Genomic DNA, 19537 nt, shown 5'->3' with positions numbered 1-19537 from the left:
GGATGGGGCCCTGAAGAACTGCGGAGGCAGTACCGGACTGATGTACCTATAAACATGGGGCACAAACTGCATGCTCCGCGAAGTGAACATGGCACGCGATGATTAGGACTCACGTTAGGAGAGGTCTAGGGGGAGACAGAGTGAGAGAGGGACGGACATAGGTAGATAGACAAGGGAGCTTATGCGAATATCGTCATCGATCTCATGGCTCTACAGCGTGGAACATTTCTCCGCGGGACGTGATCATGGGTTTTTTGGGGGGGTGGAAACGGGAATTTTAACGGAAATAAAATACTCCCATTGACTCGGCTAGTTCTCATCATTTACAGAATCAAGTAGAAATTTCATGCGAATTCAACAGTAATGAGTATTTTCTTCACTTCCGCGCCAAGTATGCAATCCATACATTGGTATCTACATACATTAGGTTCATACAGGCATACATTGCACCATTTCTACCCAATGCACGCGGGAGTAATGCGTAAGGAGGCTAAGTAAATCTTAAGAATAGAGTGCGTGGAAAAAATAAATTATAACTTTCAGACACTTAGAAACATCTACCAGCCACTAGAGATCTTCGAAAAAAACCTCGATTACTCTAACATCATCCTGGGAAATTTTGTTCCCCTTATTCACGGATTTTTTCGTTTAAAATTGAAAAATTATAGCTCGCGTCTTATAGTTAACACAGCTTGTTTAAAATTTACCTTCTCAGAGCTTCCTAAAACTCATGTTCAAAATAGAAAATCACGGAAATTTCATGACACAAAGTGCGAATATAAGTTGGAACGAAAATTGATCCCAGGAGAAAAATCTAATGGCAACAATGTATCCCTGAAAGTAGGGAAAAAACAAAAAGCCATGCATTTTACTTATCAATGGCCTAACGTCACTGGAAAAATGCGGTGGTTCATAGCTGCGGGCTCATATATTATGATTTAATTCCCAAATGCTACAAAAAACACTGAAGTTCGCCCCACAAATATTCCTTCTTGCCCAACTTGTACGTAATGACTCATTCCAGGCCCTCCTTTTATTTTATCACGAAACTGACCTCGTTTTTTTTTTTAACCAGAGCGTTGTCTTAGGATGCAGTAAAAGTGTAATCGCCGCCGTGAAAAGTAAGCTAATCTGAGCACGGCCGCGTAAAATGTTTGCAGAGATGCTGTGTTATAAGCCTCCGAGAATCGTTACTGCAGCACCCGCGAGCTCGCGCAAACACTTGAGGAGAACTTGAGTTGGCCCTAGTTCCCGGGGAGCAGTTGAAGCAGCAATAAACGGATTGTTAAGAAGAGACGAGCGTTTAAAACTCGAGAGGCCGTTAAAATCTGCCTGGGACCCACCTAAGGTATGTGCTTAGAGAGAATGGGACTCCGAAAAGAAACATTTTTGCGCTCTAAGGCAGCGCAAAGATAATGGGGCCTGGCTAAGTGAACAGTAGACAATTGGGCATAACGCGTATTTTGGTCAAATATATTTGAAATTATAGCAAAAACTTCAATTCCAAGAAATTTGATTGGGTGTCGCTATGTCATCAAAACCACGAAATATACAAGTAATACTAGTAATTCAACTCGTAATTCAAGTTTATCCAAGACGTGTCCAGTGTTGGTTCCGTCCTCTCGATAACTATTGCAAAGTCAAAACTTCCCTTAAAGTCAAAAGTCTCTCAAATTTGTACTGACGTTATAATATCGCAATAGTCAACCCGAAGGTCGGTTTGATAGATGAGAATAGAACTCATCCATGATTGAGCTAAACGGCGTGTGGAATTCACAACATCAGGGTAGGGGGGCCAGTTCCTTTCCCTGTGCCTCCTATTATTTCATAGGGAAATCTGGTACCTAAAAATTCACCCACTTGGATGAAGTTGAGGGTAAATTCCAATTAGAGAAGCACTATACGATTCTTCTGAAATTCCAAATGCGTTGAAAATTAACTCTTCTGTTTATTTCCCATCCATTTTTACGCCTGACCACTAAATCTAAACCATAAACTCACAGCAGCATCAATCGAATCACAAATGAAAGAATTAAATATGAGCACGTGCCAGTAGCGGAGATGGAGAAAACATAAGTTAATTAATATATCTATACTTATCTATGTAGGAATAGCGATGAAAATACCACAGCTTGGATCGCCTGAAACAATTATCACCCCATGCCATACATGAATGCAGGAGTAATTTGACGTGGATTTAATGTCATGCTTCATGTCATTCATTATCAACCACTGACTGTTAAGGCCTGATCAATCAGTAAAGCGCTTACCAAACATAGAAAAATACATTGATAAAAACTAGATTCCTGGAAGGTGTTAATGTCCACATAGACGACGAGACGGATCGTGAAATGTACAACTCTAGGTCACCTATAAACACGATAGGAGAGGAACATCGGATGCCTTTCCCGCGGGAAACTGGATGAGCGCTAAGATCCAAATTAATGACGACTCAGTGAGATTTCAAATAATGCTGTGCCATTTAAAAAAGATCAGGATATGCAATTTGTTTATGTGAGGTTAAAAATGCAGCTTTCGTAGGGACCGATGCGGTTACCGAAATACCGTCTGTCTCTCTCGACCGGAAACTCCACCCAAACCGGCCCTGCGTCTTCCAATCGGGCGGAGCCGTCCCCGCTCCCCCTTTGCTCGCACTACCCGCCCCTTTCAGGGCCGCATTCCTCTCCCCGGCCCTTCCCTCTCCCTTCCCCTGGACCCGGGCCTGCCGCGCAAACTTCCGCGTTGGTTAGGTGGAGGGATGCTGGGGGCGGAGGAAGGGGTGAGGGGAGGTGGGATCGGAGTGCCGCTGTAGAGAGGGAGTGATAGCGGGGAGGAAAGGGGAGGGGTGGAGGAGGAGAGGGGAGGCAAGTAGGGAGGGAAAATAGGCTCGTATGAAGTCAATGACGATATCCGATGTGCAAGGTCACTTATTTATTCGCCGCCCTTCGTAATCCAGCGTAACTTTTATCGCTTCAAAAATCAATGAAATCGTTTCGCAACGATCGCACCCAAAGAATAACATTATTTCCTCGAATTAATTTATCTACAGTTGGATTAAATTTTATTATTGTATTGCTTCTATCAAATAATTACAACAAATTTATATTACGGATAGTAAAACCGGCGATCGAATTCTATTAATCATTTGTTGTGAAATCATTTGTTTTGAGAAATTGTGTTCCCATTTTTTCGTCAGAATTATATATAATAGACATACGGGGCTTCAATCAATATGCCATAAAAGTATAAACTTACAGATTTAAACGCTTTGCTTCGTTTACTTCGCCTGAATTGAACAGCCGTGTTTATTAGCCACATGATTAATGGTCAATCAGCGATTGCAGAAAATGAGTTGTTTTTAGAAAAAAATGAATTTAACGTATCAACTGTACAATTTCAAATCATTGTGCAAACAGATTGAAAGTAGAAGGTTTGGGTAGTGAAACAAACATTAATTTTGGATATAGCTATGCCTTTTAGGTTTCCTTTACTGAGAAACAGTTTTAATTTTTCACGTATAAACTAGTGGGAAAAATTCCTCACTTGGGATATACAACAAAAAAGATCGACGCAACTGTTGATGCGATTATTCATTTGGCAATGCATAAAAAGAAAAGTAATTGAAGGAATAAGAACCTTCTGAGATGGAATAATCGAAACGATCCAAGGCTTATACAGACGTATCGTAAGAATTAATGCAACCGAGAGAAACAAGTCCATGGGAAACGATAGTGCTCTAATTAAAGGAAAAATACTGGAGACTATCCGTTTGAAGCTTTGCCAAATTAATCTTCCTATATATTCTCTGCCGTAAAGGTAGAAAATACAACCAAGTTCACATTAGTATCTCTATAACATAAAATTATTTCCCATAAATAGTTGTTAGGGGATGGTAACCCCTTGACGGCATATGAGAACTCTTTTAATGTCTGCGCATTGGCGCCGCGTTGAGAATTGCTGAGTGAAATCACGAAAATAACTCTGCTTTTAGAATTCGAACACGTCCTTGAATTGGTTGAAAAATAAAATAAAAAAATAGTACTTTGGTTTTAGCACATCAATGGATGTGTAAATGTAAGTGAGAATTGCACGGTTCACGTTCAAGTTTTTCTCATCCATTACGGGAGTTGGATAGGAAGGACTCTTTTCGGATCGCACTCGCGCTCCTCGAAGTTCAAATCAAGTTATCAACTGCAAGAGTTGGACTGCTCGAGCCTTAATCACGAGTATGACAATCCACTTCAGGTTTTCTTATCTCATTTTCCACTTTCGGAGATAGCACAAAGACGCGCTTTCACCCTCAGTGCTGGCGTTGCCGGAACTGTAATTAAAATAAGGACGAAGAAATTGTGGGCATACTTTCTTTGCAGAGAAGTTGGCAAGAAAGTTTTACAAGCCATCGATTTACACGCGATTCTTAAAGGAGAACTATTTGCACCTCCCTGTCACGAAAATAACAACTGAGCAGAAAATGATTTCAGCTGCTTTATTTGCACGAGGAAACTATTCCAAGAGGGATTTAAGAATATTGATGTGCTTATCTATATCTGTTGCATGCACTCTAACACTAAGACGCAAATACTTACTGGCCTGTTTCTATTGCAGTCAATCAGTTCTCTTTCCCGTCGTGACATTGAACATCTATGAATAATAATCTTTCCAAAAAATTCGCTGCATATTTTGTTCAACGTAATTCATGTCGAATCAATTCCTTGCGGCCTACTATCTCCGGCTTATTTAATTCTTAACCTATTTCGAAGGTAAGGAAAATAGCTTAAAATTACATAAAGTAACACAAGGAGTGCACGCAAGTGACGTTTCGTGACTAACACAGGTTTAAATAGGAATAACAAATCTGTGAAAATCAAGTCAGCGAAATCGTAGTCAGCACACAACTCACTCTGCACTTTTCCACTAAAAAGCTTGCAAATAAGGGATTATAGAATTATCGTGTCCATTACAATAATCAAAGCCTAACACCTAAAGCAAGTTTAACTTTCTTCTGATTTCATCCTCTTGGTGAAAGTAGTACAGGAAATTACTATTGTAATGAGTTAGCTATTTTTAATTTAAAACAAATTTAAGTTACATAATATCTCTATCTGTTCATAAATTTCATACATTCGATATCCAGCTGAGAAATCATGGAACAACTTCTGTTTTTTTAAAAGTTAATTGTAATGCAACGTCATGAAAGTGAAACGAGCTCATCTATTTAGAAGAATCAGTACCGCATGTTGTGCCTCAAATCATCGAGAGTTAACGGGGATCAATAAATCATGCTCTCTCTCCCTGCGGGGTCTTTCCGAGAAGGCTCCCTCTTGTTTTCAGAAGTGCCGTCAATGAGCGAGAGGCTGAAACCATCTGACCCTGACACTACATAAGGCTTCCGCGTGTTTCATCAGCCGTCCCAGCACTCCCGAGGAAAGAAAATAATTGACCCGAGCGGACGTAAATCTTACTCGGCGGTGCGGCAACGAGCCGCTTCCACATTTTGGCACGACAAGTAAACGAGCCTCCACATCCACAAGGGAAAACGGGAGTCTGTAGGCGCGAAAGTAGGCACTTGCAAGGAGGTGGAGCCTGTGGAAAGTATGGGGAGGGAGAAGACCAAGGCCGAAGGGAACGGAAACCCAAAATAAGTTCAACCTTTCCCGTCTCCTGGGTGCTTTTTGCACCCTCGTGATAAATAGGACGTGCGAAACCACCGCCTGAGATCAATTAAAAGAAAAAGCGACCGAGGATTTCTCTTGGATCCCTGGGGATCAGGGTAGTGGCGGGAGGGGGAGAAGGAATCCGTTTCGCAATCAAAATCCCTTTGGAGTTGAACGACAGGGAGGGAGTTACTACTTCCGGCTAAGTCGGTTCAGTCTCGGTGCCTCTATTTCATAGATACTTATCAAATATTAAGACATTCCAATATCTTAAGTGAGTGGATCTACTCGTCTTAGGTCGGAGAAAAAAACAAAGTAATGGCTGGCACATAACAGACGGAAAAATACGACTTGTCTTGCCGTTAGGGATGAGACTAATTCAATAGACTATTTGGTTTTTTAAAAACAACAGTTTTAGAATTGATTGAACTAAACGAATTACCTGTAGTCAAAAGGTTAAGATATGGTATGAGAATCGGCTAAAACGATAGTTGTACTATGTCTGAAATTTATTTAAATGGCTAATATCCATCGTGGAAGAGAGAAAAATAAAGCTTAATATGAATATTAATAAGAAAAATAGGCAGGCTTAATATGTTCACTACCTTTGAAACTTGATGGTAGAGAATCATTTTTAAACAAGGTAGTAGGTATATAATACAAGATATTTTGATTCCTATTGTTACCCTTTATTTTAGTAAAAATAAATAAAATTCTTTCGGCCTATACAATCGTGAGGCATGATTACCAAATCGTTTCTTTTTTCAATGCAGGAACAGGCCAAGGTGGAAGGGTAGAAGGACCCTTACGCCAAGAGACGAAATTTCCGAACGAGAAATCGTTCGCGCAATATTGGGCCGAAGTTTGGTTGGTACGTATCTAAAAGTGCTAACGAATCGAGTTGGCTTATACGACGGAAATAGGCGTTTTTTCATGCGAGGGAGAACCAGGCGAAACGAAGGGACGGGGGAGTAGTTGGTCCGGGAGGGTACGCGGGACGTGAGGGCGAGGTGGGACGCAAGAGGAAGGGAGGGAGAGAGAGAGGGAGAGTGGGGGGTAACGAAGGAAACTCACCCCCGCTAACCTCCCCCTCCTTCCTGACTGTCGAGACGCGGAGGCGTTCCTGGTCTACGCCTCTCAGAGAAAGGAAAATGGCGCCCGCGTGAAGTGAGCCAGTGAAATGCGCAGGATTCCGAAAACGAATCACTCTCCCGACCCCCCCCCCCCCGCTGCCCCCCCCCAGTTTGCGACGAGGAAGGAACCTGTCGGGGAAACAGGGGGGAACGATGCTGACGGGGCAATCGTCCCCCACCTTTCATATCCTTAGCCGTAAATATTTCCTCGTTTTGTTTTTGGATCCCCCATTCGCAGAGGGAATATCGCAATATTCGACGAAAACATTGTGCACCGAATTTGAACAAAAAATATGGCACGCCATTGAAAACGGGATGGGAATTGATTTCCTTGAACACGGCCCCCGTGGCACAGTCGAGGAGGAAATAAACCTTGACCACGATGGCGAATAAATTTTTCAAATGCATCGATCAATCACGGTTGTGTGAATCTGGTAGCGCTCCGCGTGAAAAAAAATTTGGGAGGTTTCATTAATCGTGGAAATTTTTGAAAATTAGGGCCAAGGTTAACAAACTACACATGATGTAACCATATCTTTGCGAAACTAATCACGTGGGGGGGGGAGCTCGAAATTTCATTGGAAATGGGATCGCAAGGTGAGAAAAGGAGCGAAAACTTTACAGGTACCAGAACGGACAGAAGTTCCCGCGAGTTTGACCAAGGTTTTCAATGAAAGGGAGATTAACCACATCCGAGAGCCTCAATCATTTCCATCGATACATTCAAGGTCTCAATGAATAGCGGTCGCATGGAGCTAACGCAGATTAGTCGCCCATTAGTCGAATTAATGCCCCTACGAATTAGCATGGTGTTCTGAGCTTGAACTACTTATCAGGAATCCTGATTTCCCTTTGTTATTCGATATTTTTTGCGTTACCAAATAGACAAAATTTTAATCCCTTCCTGCTAACCATTTTCATCAGAAAAATCACATTGTTTTGGATAAATTTTAGGGTAATGGTGGCATCGATAACACTGAAAATTTAGCGATTAGCATTGTGTGTTAGATACTTGTTAAATCTGCGTTCTTTCCAGGAAAAAGTTAAACGATTTGCCTTGAATTGGTGGGCTTGGCTTTTCAAAGCATTCGCCATTTTGTGAAGCTCTCCCAGACTGTGCATCCTTGTGGCCTCTTCCTCGGCCGCACAGTGTATTTAAAGAGAGGCGAGGGGGGTTGGGGGAAGGGGTGGGGAGAGGAGGAGGCGAGCATGCTTCACCATGGCGATGGTTAAGTGCAGACCTTGGATCATCATAGACCTTGCAACTGTGCCAAAATGGAACTGGGCACCGAATTGAAGGAGTAGACTCACTCCTGTCTAGGCTCACTTTGGGACTCCAAGGAAAACTCTATCATAAAATTAACGTGAAGAAAAGGACAGTACTTTCTGCAACTAGATGCCAGGAATTCACTTTGGCGTGTCTTAAAATACACCTGTTCAACCTCTTGGAAAACTGAGTCACGTGAATAATAGACTCTTTATACAGTCAAGGCTTCAGATACTCTGTGCCTAGATACATTCCACTAATTTTACCATAAATTACTACTTATTCCACAGGATAAGAACTGAAACAATGTATTGATTAATGCAATGAGTGAATGTTAAAAATGAAAATCACACTCCTTATTAGTATAAGTTCAAATGCACAAGCCCATTATAAAAAACGAGACTGCAACAACTTCTGGAATCCATATTTATTCAATAAATTTGTCTTGTACTTCAAGCATTTATCATTTTAAACCTCAAATAACCAGTAAATTATATGGTTAGGCTTCGTGAAATAATATGTATACTTCACTATATATATATACAAACGCTATGTTAAAGTGAGTTGTTTCTTCGTATGTTATGTTCAAATAATAAAGTTTATTCGAGCTTTATTCATAAGATGCATGCTTAAAGAACTATTTAATGACGTTCAATGCTACTAAATTCACAATGACGGTCTAATTTTGATATTAGAGTCACCGTTCAAATATATTATCAAACTCAATGTGAAATTTTGAGTTGAACTAAATAGTCTTCTACAAAGAGAAATTCAAAGTTTTTCTCAAAGAAATGTTAATTTCTTTACTGAAAAAGAAAGAAATCACTTCAGAAGGACACGTATACACTTATAAAAGTTAGCTGAACTATCAGTTGAAATAACCTTTTTTAAATATACATCCCCTGCCTCTAAATGCTTCATTTGGTATTCCATTGTTCGTTTGACTATCTTTTTAAGCTTTCTATACAAATAAAATACCATTCTCAAGCATTATTAATTCAAAAAATCATTAAACAAGCTATTAACTACGACAGATCATAACCATACAGTTTGGAAATTACAGTTGATACTCATAAACTAGTAATATAGCTTTCACTCATGGCGCTCATATATCACATTTATATTAGATAGTCTTATTTGCATTGTATATCCATGTATATAATCCCTCATTAAGTTCGGAAGTAAACTTATTTTGGATGTAACTCTATTCAGAACACTACCTACGCTAAATTGTCCATGCATTGTAGACATTTTCAAAAATAAATGAAGAGCAAAATGCTCACAGTAAATCTCCAACAAAGGAATCAATCTCAAAATTGTAAGAATGTCATCTTGTAACTACTTTAACTGCTATAAATATAAACCTCTAAGCAGCAATTAATGCCAAACAAAAGTAAGCGCCAATTATCAAAATAATGGCAAAAATAACTAAAATGATGTGAGTGATGATAGCTTGCTTTCATTCACCCAGATATTGGGACAACAGGAGTAAAAAAAGTACTTCAAATATATAATAAATGAAGAACCCAAGTCAATACCTATTACTGATGTACATTGCTCTTTGTTTCAAGGCTGTCTTTGAATCATTATATCCCTTTGAGTACTGAGTATTCTTATAAATTTATAAAATGGCTTCAATCGAGAGAGTGAGTATATTGGAAGGCGCAAAATTATATTGAAATAATTTTGAGAGCCATTCAACATTTTAACATCGAAAATCAATTAAGTTTAAAAATACTATTTTAAATTGTTTCATTTGAAATCTACTATGGCGAGAAGAAATGTATAAATCGTCAATTAGGGTTTAGTTTTTGACAATTCATTTTAAAATGCTTTAGTTCTTGCATACAGAACTATCCCGGAATCCGCGAAATCAAAGTCAGCAGAATTAAAAATATCATTATTCAATCACATGTCAAAAGTTGATTCATAAAAAAATTTCGCTTCAAAGAACAGCATGGTTTCTATTTCTGCGCGGTAAAACTCAGGGTATTGCCTAATTCGGACGGTTAATTATAGAATATTGGAACTATGCGAATGGGAGAAAGCATCATCGTTGACCTTAAGGTCTAAAGTCGTGTGAAAAAAATACTAAAAAACCCAAGCACACACTGCAACCATTATGAGTGATAACAAATGTTTAAGGTCATTTAGAAGTCACGTGCACCGATCAACACCAACACTATGATTTTTTTTTCGTCTAACGAAGCAGACAGGATGTACACGGAATACCTTTGCGTTTCTGGGGCACTTTTTCTTCGGTTCACATCAGCACACATGTGCAACCACCAAAGAGGATAAACACACGCCGGGAACGATGTGCTTGCCGAGGTGTACTCGTTAAAAGCGGCTTGAAGCGCGATCGATTGCAAGACTGGCAGTGCACTAATTTTTGCACTTTCTCCCCGTAGAGCACAAGCCCGTCCTCTCCCTTTCAACTTGGGTGTGAACCAGTAATGGCCGCTTCCTCCAGCTCCTTACGTAACACACATACACACACACACACACGGGAAAACCTAAGGCAAAGCGTCACCTGGCACTATTAAGGTTAAAAATTAAGGATTCAAGAAAAATCATGAATGAAACGCTGTTGGTGTTTTGATGACTGAAACTTAACGACTGATCCTCATATGATTCCACGTGATATTAATCTGAATTGAAAGACCTAACGGTCAAAAGGGCTTTCAAAGCCGAATAACTGGTTTACGACCAAAATGGGATATAAGGAGACTAACATTTTTCGGAAGATAGTGAAAGTAAGAACCTAGTACAGTTTCGGCCAATGGGTGGCACCCTTACATCAACATTACGACTAGTTGGTTGTTTCGATTTATAAAGAACGAAATAGTAATCAATTCGCGACCAAACGAGAAAGAGTCCAAACATATTTTCTCCCTTTTCTCATGAACGAGAAAAAAATACCAAGGTTTTCGCGAATTCTTTTGTAATACAATGTCACTGTCGAAACAACCGCACGCCCTTTGATTCGCTCTCGCGTGACAAATCTATCCAACGTTCCCTATTAAACCTTGCGGATGGGTTATGTATGTCATCCCCCCCCCGGCAGTCACATGGTGAGGGACGGCTACGATTTAGAAATGTACACTTACTTGCAAATCGGGGCGAGAGAGGAAAAAAACGGTTCGGAGCCGTGAATCCGCCGCTCCCTGGCCCGAGCGTGGTTATGAAGTCGGCCGCGAGATGCGCGCCTGCTCCACATTCGAAGGTTACCAAAATGGCTCACTGTGTCGAAGTCGGAGTGCAGCTGGCATCGGACGCCTAGACTTGGTCGGATAGATAAAACCGCACCCCTGCTCCCTCCCCCATCGTCCCCGACTCGAACCCTGCGTGAAACCCAACGCCCTCTCCCTCTCTATGCCTCTTGGAAGTCCTGAGTGATGAAGTAAAACGGTATGCACACCCTGAACAGCAGAGAAAAAAGTATTCCTTCCGTGCAAACATTCCAATTTTCGATTTTCCCGTGCAAACAAAATGGCTGAGCTGACGCGACTGAAAGTGCGTGCGAGATAACGGAATACCCCGCGACGATGAAGCGCGAGACGAACCAAGCTCAACAAAAAAAGGGAACAAATGTTTATATCTTCTCTTTTCGAATTCATCATAAATCACACGCAAGGCACTCCTTTCAAAGATGAAATTATTTTTCACGAGAGAGATATATTCCGCGCACCGTTTTAAATCACTTGTTTGAGCATCTTTCCAACTAAAAATTAATTATCAAAGAAAAAACGTTGTCCACGACATGTGTCTCACAATAACCGCGAGAATAGAATGATAACAAACACACTAACACAACACCTTAACAAGGAAGAAAAGAGAGAATAGTTCTTACCTCTTACAAATCCGGAGGTAGGTAATTTATATTTAAAAATCGGCAGTGGAGTTGTGTGGGTCGTTTTTTGCAAAATGCGATGTCTGAGGTTCCTTCTTAAATACTTCTTGTCTCTCTCTTTCTCGGCAAAGCGGCATAGGTACTCTCTCCCTCTCTTCTCTCTTCAAAGTCTTCTTATTTTTAAAAAAAAAACCCGCCGAAGACTCAAACGTCTTTGTGTTTCGTAAAAATTGAGGTAATGATTCTTCCTTCTACTTCCACCTTCCGATTCGCCGCCTTATCTCTTCTCTACATAGCGCCACATTAACTTCTTCGTAAGGAACATGCCCTGAAAACGTAGAAAAAGACCCGTTTTTTTCTCTCTGTGTGTATGTTATAGTTGTGGCAGGTATTTTCGTGAGCTTGCGTTTGTGTGTGGCAGAATTTTTTCTTTCTCTCTCTCTCATGTGACGGGAGAGTTGGTTTTTGGGGTTTGGGGAGCCTTCCCCCCGAAAAAGGCCGTAACCGCGTCCGAGGGCTGTGCTGTGTGCTGGCTCCGCGGGCAGAGTGCGTTCGGGAGACGTGGGCAGGGAGGGAAATGGGATTCCAGCAACCGAAGGGAGGTGAGGATGGGGGGGATGGGGACAAGGATGGGGTAGGGGGAGGAGAGGAGGACAGATCGGGCGGGGGGAGGAGGAGGCGGGAGTTAAGAGCCGCGAGGAGGGAAGGCAGAAGAAACAGAGGGAAGATGAAGAAGAACAAACGCCTCCTTTGCTGGCGGGGATCACTGACGACACGGACTTTCACGTGTTGTGTGCACTCTCGACGGGGAGTGACGCCTGGTGGGAGGGGGGAGGCGGGGGTGTTGTCGGAGATGGGGTTGCGGGAGGGATGAATCCTTTTTGTTTTGGTCTCGCGACGCGAGCGCGGGCCTCTCGCATCTAAATAGAAGAAAAGCGAGAACGGATTCACACGAGGATATGTCAAAGGGGGGAGAGAGAGAGAGAGAAAGGATGGAGAGAACTTGAGGAGACCCGCGCGACTTGTTTCTAACGTGTCCCTTGGATTGGAATTTTGAAAAAAATACGTCTTGTCCGCATAGGTCCTAAGGAGCGTGTGTTATCACTTGGCTTTCACAGGCGTCTGTTGGTTAGTTTGGGGAAGGGCGAGTGGGACGGGTGAGTGGGTCGGGGGGGGGAGTAAGAGGGGTGGGTGGACGCGGGTGGCGTGGGAGAGGGAGCGGAGGAGGGGAGTACTGTTTTTAGGGTACAGGACGGCGGAGGGAGGGTAAGTAGGTGGGGGGAGGCCTGTGGGAGGCACCGGAATGACGGGGAATCGGAGGGTGGGGTGCGGCAAGGATTTTTATGAGGGTTTGGAGGGGGAGGGGCGGATTCATAGAGAAGGGCAACGCACAGGGATGGTGGGAGGCACAGGGAGGATGGAGGAGGACTGGAGAGGGGTTGGGGCTGCGTCCCGGAGACAACTTCCCGGCATGCGCCTCGGCTCTCTCCCTCCCTTTACCTTTCGACTACCTTGTCCTTGCTTTCCCCAATTTGACAGTCAGGATCGTTTTTTTTACCCTCTCCTCGAAATGCGTTTCTTGAAAAAGACAAAGGAAGGATTTAGGACGAAATTTTGCTTATTAGGAGAAAAAACCAAAAGTACTGTCCCATTCTAACGTAATAGAGATTTTAATTTGGAGATGGATAAAAGAAATGGGTAGGATCAAGAGTTATGTAAACAATTGACTGAGATAACTGCGAGTGAAGTATGTAAACAATCCACTACGATTCTCCAGGGAACGTGAAATGAAAGTCCTAAACGATTTCAATAGTCAGCAAATGAACATTTATTCATTTTTACGTGAAGGCATGATCGGTATTGGCAATAACAAAAATGCGTTAACGCGATTGCAAAGACGATATGTTAGTTTGAAGAGAACTAGAATTCTCTCAGTTCTATTCCTCCTTTAAGAAATCGTGAAAACTTTTTAAAAGAACGGTTTATATTAAGCCTAGTGGACAATTAAAATGATGGCCTCTAAAAGAAAATCCTAGAATAGCACATCCACGTATTCTTAGATATTAACAAAGCGAAGATGCATACAAATATTACGATAATAATACGATACTGAACGAGGCAAAACTCGCTGGAGATTAGTCTATTTCTAGCCTTTGGCTAGTAAACCGCAACTCCATTAAGTGATGTTTGCAAATCTTTCTGGGGAAATCCCGTGACACGGGCCAAAAAAATGAAAACAAAGGTGAACTCCACCTCCGAGTAAGACGGAAGCGGTGTGGAGGGCACGACCACTCCTCCACAGTGCCGACAGAATCAGCAATCTCCCGCGTTGCAACGACGCGAACCATCAAGACTTGAGCGCGGCGACGTCCAACATTGACAATGGTCCGTATTCCTCACGGTTAGCCACGCTAAATCTTCACACGTTTTTAGCCCCCTAGCAAACCAAACACCGAAAATAACCGAGCACACTGCCTGACGACCGGGAATCCAAGAAACCACCAGTACCAACCTGACGGAGTTGGGAAAGCGGAGCTAACCCACTAGAACGAAGAGGGGAAAGAGAGAGGGATATATATATATATATATATATATATATATATATATATATATATATATATATATATATGGGGAAGTTAATGGGATTTTTCAATAATAATTGAGCGAAACGCTTAGGAGTGGGAGACGAAAGAAGATTCGCCCTACGAACAACACTGCAATGGGGAGCACTCGCACTGACCTAACCCACCCGTACGAAGGTGTGGAGTTTGAAAACCACCACGAGAACCATGGGGGAGGATTGGGGAAATGAGACGTCACCGAGAGAGAGTGAGAAACAGAGAGAGAGGAAGAAAGGGACGGCGTCCCGCGAACCCGGAAGTGAGTCGCTCCCTCGGGGAATGAAGGGAAGAAGGGAGATCCGCCGCGGTGTGGTGGTACTCGCCCGGACGGGCGCGACCTACCCCAACGCGAAACCGATGAGGCTCGTCCCCGCGCGCCGTCAGAAGCGCGCGGGTGATCCCTCACTCGGATCCCGGGGTCCCCACTTCGTCTCCTTCCTCCCCCGAGGGAGGAGAGGGAGGGGGGAGGAAACAGTACCGACCCCTACTTCCTCCGCGGATCGCGTGCGAAAACCCTCACCTTTTCTTTTTCCTCCTCCTCATCCGACACTGGCCTAAGACATCCTTCCTCCGACACCCTTCCCTTCGCCGTTAAGACGCCACCAAAGTTGTCGTCGGCCACACTCCCGTCGCGGCCATCCTCGCGGCGAGTTACCCACGTCAGTTGCGGGGGCGGAGGAGGCTGGGTTGGGCGGGGGGGACGGGAAAACCGAGGGGTCCGGCGGTAGGAGGGGAGGAAAATACAACAGCTGACGGTAAGCGGCAACAACACTGGGGCCGCGATAAAAACAGTCCCTCGAAGTGAGGACTAGTGATACCCGAGTTCTGGGGGAAAAATGCACCCCCGCACCCCTCCAACTGAGCAAGATAAGGACGTGGTATTCGGAGGAAGTGAGCGTAATAAACTGGTAAAATATGTATCGAGACTATCTATCTATCTTGTACGAGCCTGTCGCTAGGATGCACTTTTGCCGGGATTATTATTGGGCCTCTACACCAGCGCTGCGAGCGGTAGCACTGCAAAACTCTAACTGTAACGCTCCTCCCTCCCCCCTTCCTCCCACTCCCTCCACCGCTAACACCATACCCCTACCCGCGCTCTAGAAGCACCACATGCACTAGTCCCCCCCCACCTCTTACCTCCTTTCCCCACACCACCTCCACAGAACCAGAGCAGTAAACTCCCCATCCCCCCCTCCCCGCGTCCACCCCGGCAGAGTCCCCTTCAGTCATACCCCTTCTTTGTCCCTCCTCCGCCCTTCCGCGTAAAAGGGCTCTCCCTCCAGAGCGTCCTCCTCCCCCACCCACCCTCCCGCGCCCCCTTGCAATTTCGCTACCCCTCCGTTGCCCCAGTCCCCATCCCACCGCCGCTCCTTCCCCCCTCTCACCTCCTCCTCCCTTCTCCCCCGCCCGCTCTCGACCTCCTCCTCCCCCCCTTCCCACACCCGCCGTCCATTTTGCCAAGCGGGGGACTCCCACCCTCCTATTCCTCCATCCATCTCTCTCCCTCACCCCTTCCTCTCTCTCTCTCTCTCTTTCGCTCTCCATGCCGTCCCTCGTTCCTCAACGCAGCGCGAAAATTTCGCGCCACCTCCGCTTGACAGCGCGGAAACGAGGGAGAGGAGGAGGAGCAGGAGAGGAGAGTGAAACGACAACAAAGGCGACTCGAACTCCTCTATCAATAATGCACCGTTTCGCTTCATGTCTCGAAACGGTCCCTTTAGCCAATGGGGAAATATTCGGATGAGCGATAAATCATTCGACGAGTCATCTTCGACTAAAAGGGCGGGGGAGGGGTGTATTTCCATCTACATCTTAACCCGTCGCCCACCACAAAAGTGGTTCGGAAGAAAGTGCCTGCCAAGGTACCATCCATCAGATGGGATTTGCCTTTCTGCATCCTCGAACCAAAAGAATTGTCAAGACTATCCATTCGCATTTGGCCTAAAAAAATATATTCTCCAGGTAATTAACCTTAGTAACTTAAAATTAAACGTCAAGATTCTAAAGTTCAAATTTCGAGTCAAATTTAAAAATGTGTGATTAACAATTTCAACTTCGTCTGGCCTAATTCGTCGAATTACAAACTACTCAATGAAATAATATTATCATTTAAAAAATAAAATTTTCGGAAGAAACGGGTACTTAATTATTAGTTTTCATCGACGTATAATATATACTAGTTCCAGGGATAGCAGAATGGAAATTCTTAATATATCGCTTTTAGAGAATTGTAATTAATTTACTGAAATAATAATACATCAATAACAATATTTTACGCTCGATCTCAGCGAGCATTCCGTTTCCATGTCAATCGTGAGCGAAGAATAACTAACAATCAGAAATGAAGTGCATGTATTGAGTGACTATGTCACATGTCGAAGAACATCGCACCAAAATGAAGATACGGTCGAATAGGAGAGACAAAGTTAAATGAAGAAACACTTGAAATAGAGAGATACGTGGAGAGACATGAGAAATATTCCGTGGGACACTTAATATTATAAAATAATTTTTATAATACGAATGAAAAAGATCTAAATATAAGGACTTCTGACGTTGTAAGATAATTCATGGTGAACATATACGAACATGTTTCTGAAAACTACTTAACGATTTTACAGTTCTTTAGATATAATCATCAATAAACTAGAGGAAATTATTAATCACGCCCTGTTGAGTATGAAACTTTGATAAGTATTGAAACATTCATTATCAACAGAAAGTAGTCGAGTAGTAGTAGAAATTAATTCTTAGCTTGGCGATAGAATTAAGTTTATTCATCCAAAATGAGCCTCATCTGATTTCTCATTATCATTTCGTGATTGATACAATTGCTTTGCGTCGTTAAAAGAATAATGTATTCCTGTCCGTTGAGCTATTCTAATCACAGGATATGATAACCCTCTTCCCCACACCTCATAAACTCGCACAACTTTCCTCGCCGTCGAGTGAGAGCGAGGCAGGGAGCGGACGGACCCTTATATCTCGCGGCGGTGTGCCCTGACCTAGGCCAAGAGAATCCACCGACACCATGGCCGACGCGGCAGAGCTTGCGACCGACCGAGCAAACGCTCTCCCCCGGATGAATGGAGGCCGGGGAGGGGGGCGTCTGGGGGACTGGCAGCATGAACCGGTGGAGAGGGGACATATCTCCCCATCCCTCCCCCTGGTGGACACACAAATTGCTCCGAACTTGAGTCCCATGAAATTAATGGTTTTAGTCCGAAACACCGAAACTGGTCGGTGTGTCGCGACCACTTCAGCAATGCGTCCAGCTTTTCCAGTTCGGGGAGCGCCTTAACTTTACTCACCGCGCACGATTAATTGAAGCTGTTTAAGCCATGAGAATCTAGTCCATATCGTTTTGGCATCTGAAGCGATGCTCGAAGGAAAGTGGGGATCTTGTGGAGAGAGCGGTGAATGAAAGAGAGGGGTGAATGGAAAACTCCTAGAAGTATTGTTTTAAATAAAATTTTGATATTCAGGCGTTTACGAAGGAAATTATAAACGAAACGATAGCCAAAAAATTAAATAAAATTATAGAAGTAAAGAGGAACACCTAAGTAATTTCTGTAAGAAGCATGTCATTGCACATTCAAAAATTAAAAAAAAATGCTCAAATCGAAGTAATTTTAGGCAAGCTTTAATAAAATAATAATTCTAGGATAAAAACCAATAAAGATAGTCGAAACCAAACGCTAAATCTAGTATTATAAACCTGGTGACAAAGAAATATATATAGTATGTATTTTAATTATATAACGCATTGGTGAAAAAGTCAGAAGAATTAATTATATCGTTGAAAAATCAACTCGACAATTTAAAATGCACATAACTAAATAAAAAGTCGCATTCCCTACCTGTGTTTTTGGGGGTGGTTACCATGAGTTGCAGGCCCATGTGATCATTTCCCCTCATTACTTTTCAATTTTAATTTTCACGTCATTGCATAAATTTTTACTACATTCGTAGGTGCATGTGTATGTTAGTTGATAATGTATGTATTTGCATGCGTGTAAGTTAAAAAAGGTTTTTACAGGAATACACGTAGGCCTCTATGGGTATAGGTTTGCATGGATGTGCTGTTTTTGCATGTGGTTTTACTCTCTATTACCTAACACCTCCCGCCACACGCCCCTGCGGCGGCTTGCAGGGTATTATGTAGATGACATGTAGAAAAGAATTTTTGATATCCACTTCAAAGTAATTGGTGATCCAAAAACTAATATTTAAATAGTGGTGCGTAGTCCATTCATTATGTGAGAGTGCCCAAGTCAGGGACTCAGCCGAAAACACATGCCCGCCGATTAAGACCGAACAGAAATATGGGAAGACTTTCAATTTCCCGCTCCTCTTATTCGCGCTTATTCAGTGCGAAAGATGGTTTATAAAATAAGTCAAGCGCAAAACGCATTAAAATGTCACGGGGTTGGTGCCGTGATGTCGCAAGCATTGCACAACCGCATCCGCACAATACATGCATGCTCTACCCTATCAGAGCAGAATCGCGCGTCCAGTGGCCGTCCTTGACACCGGCCGATGCGATCAGATTAACCGTGATTTGACGCACAAAGGGCAAGGCAGTTCGAATGACACTGTATATACTACCTTGATCAAAAATTTCCCGGAATTTATTCAGAAAATTAAAAATACAAGTTTATTCATCTAAATCTATATTGTCCCCTTCAAAGTAATCCCCATCGACTGCAACACACTTATGCCAGCGCTTGATCCAATCCTCGAAACATTTTTTATATTCGGTTTTCGGTATGTCCATCAGTGCTTCCTGCGATTTTTCCATTACTTCCTCTCGGCTGCTAAAACGCGTTCCCCGTAATGGTTTTTTAACTCGATTGAACAGAAAGAAGTCACAGGGAGCCAAATCAGGTGAATTCGGTGGCTGTTGGATGGTATTTGTTGCATTTTTCGTCAAAAAATTACGAATAATGATAGCACTGTGCGACGGTGCGTTATCATGGTGCAAAATCCACGAGTTTTCTGCCCAC

General features: G+C 43.0%; 1 protein-coding gene across 1 annotated transcript in view; it reads right to left on the bottom strand.

The window, feature by feature from the left end:
* The window catches only part of Blimp-1 (PR domain zinc finger protein 1), a 180294-nt gene extending 165116 nt beyond the window's left edge, over positions 1-15178 (bottom strand). The window contains exons 1-2 of the mRNA XM_071599657.1: positions 15049-15178; positions 11908-12235 (exon numbers count right to left, since the gene is read on the bottom strand). The gene's annotated coding sequence lies outside the window, so the exon portion shown is untranslated. The remainder of the gene's footprint in view (positions 1-11907; positions 12236-15048) is intronic.
* Between the last annotated feature and the right edge of the window lie 4359 nt (positions 15179-19537).

This window comes from Hetaerina americana, unplaced genomic scaffold, assembly GCF_022747635.1.
Source record: "Hetaerina americana unplaced genomic scaffold, ioHetAmer1.1.p SCAF_11, whole genome shotgun sequence".
Lineage (NCBI taxonomy): Eukaryota > Metazoa > Arthropoda > Insecta > Odonata > Calopterygidae > Hetaerina > Hetaerina americana.
Note: the sequence above shows the minus strand (reverse complement) of the source record. Positions and strands in the feature narration are given on the sequence as shown.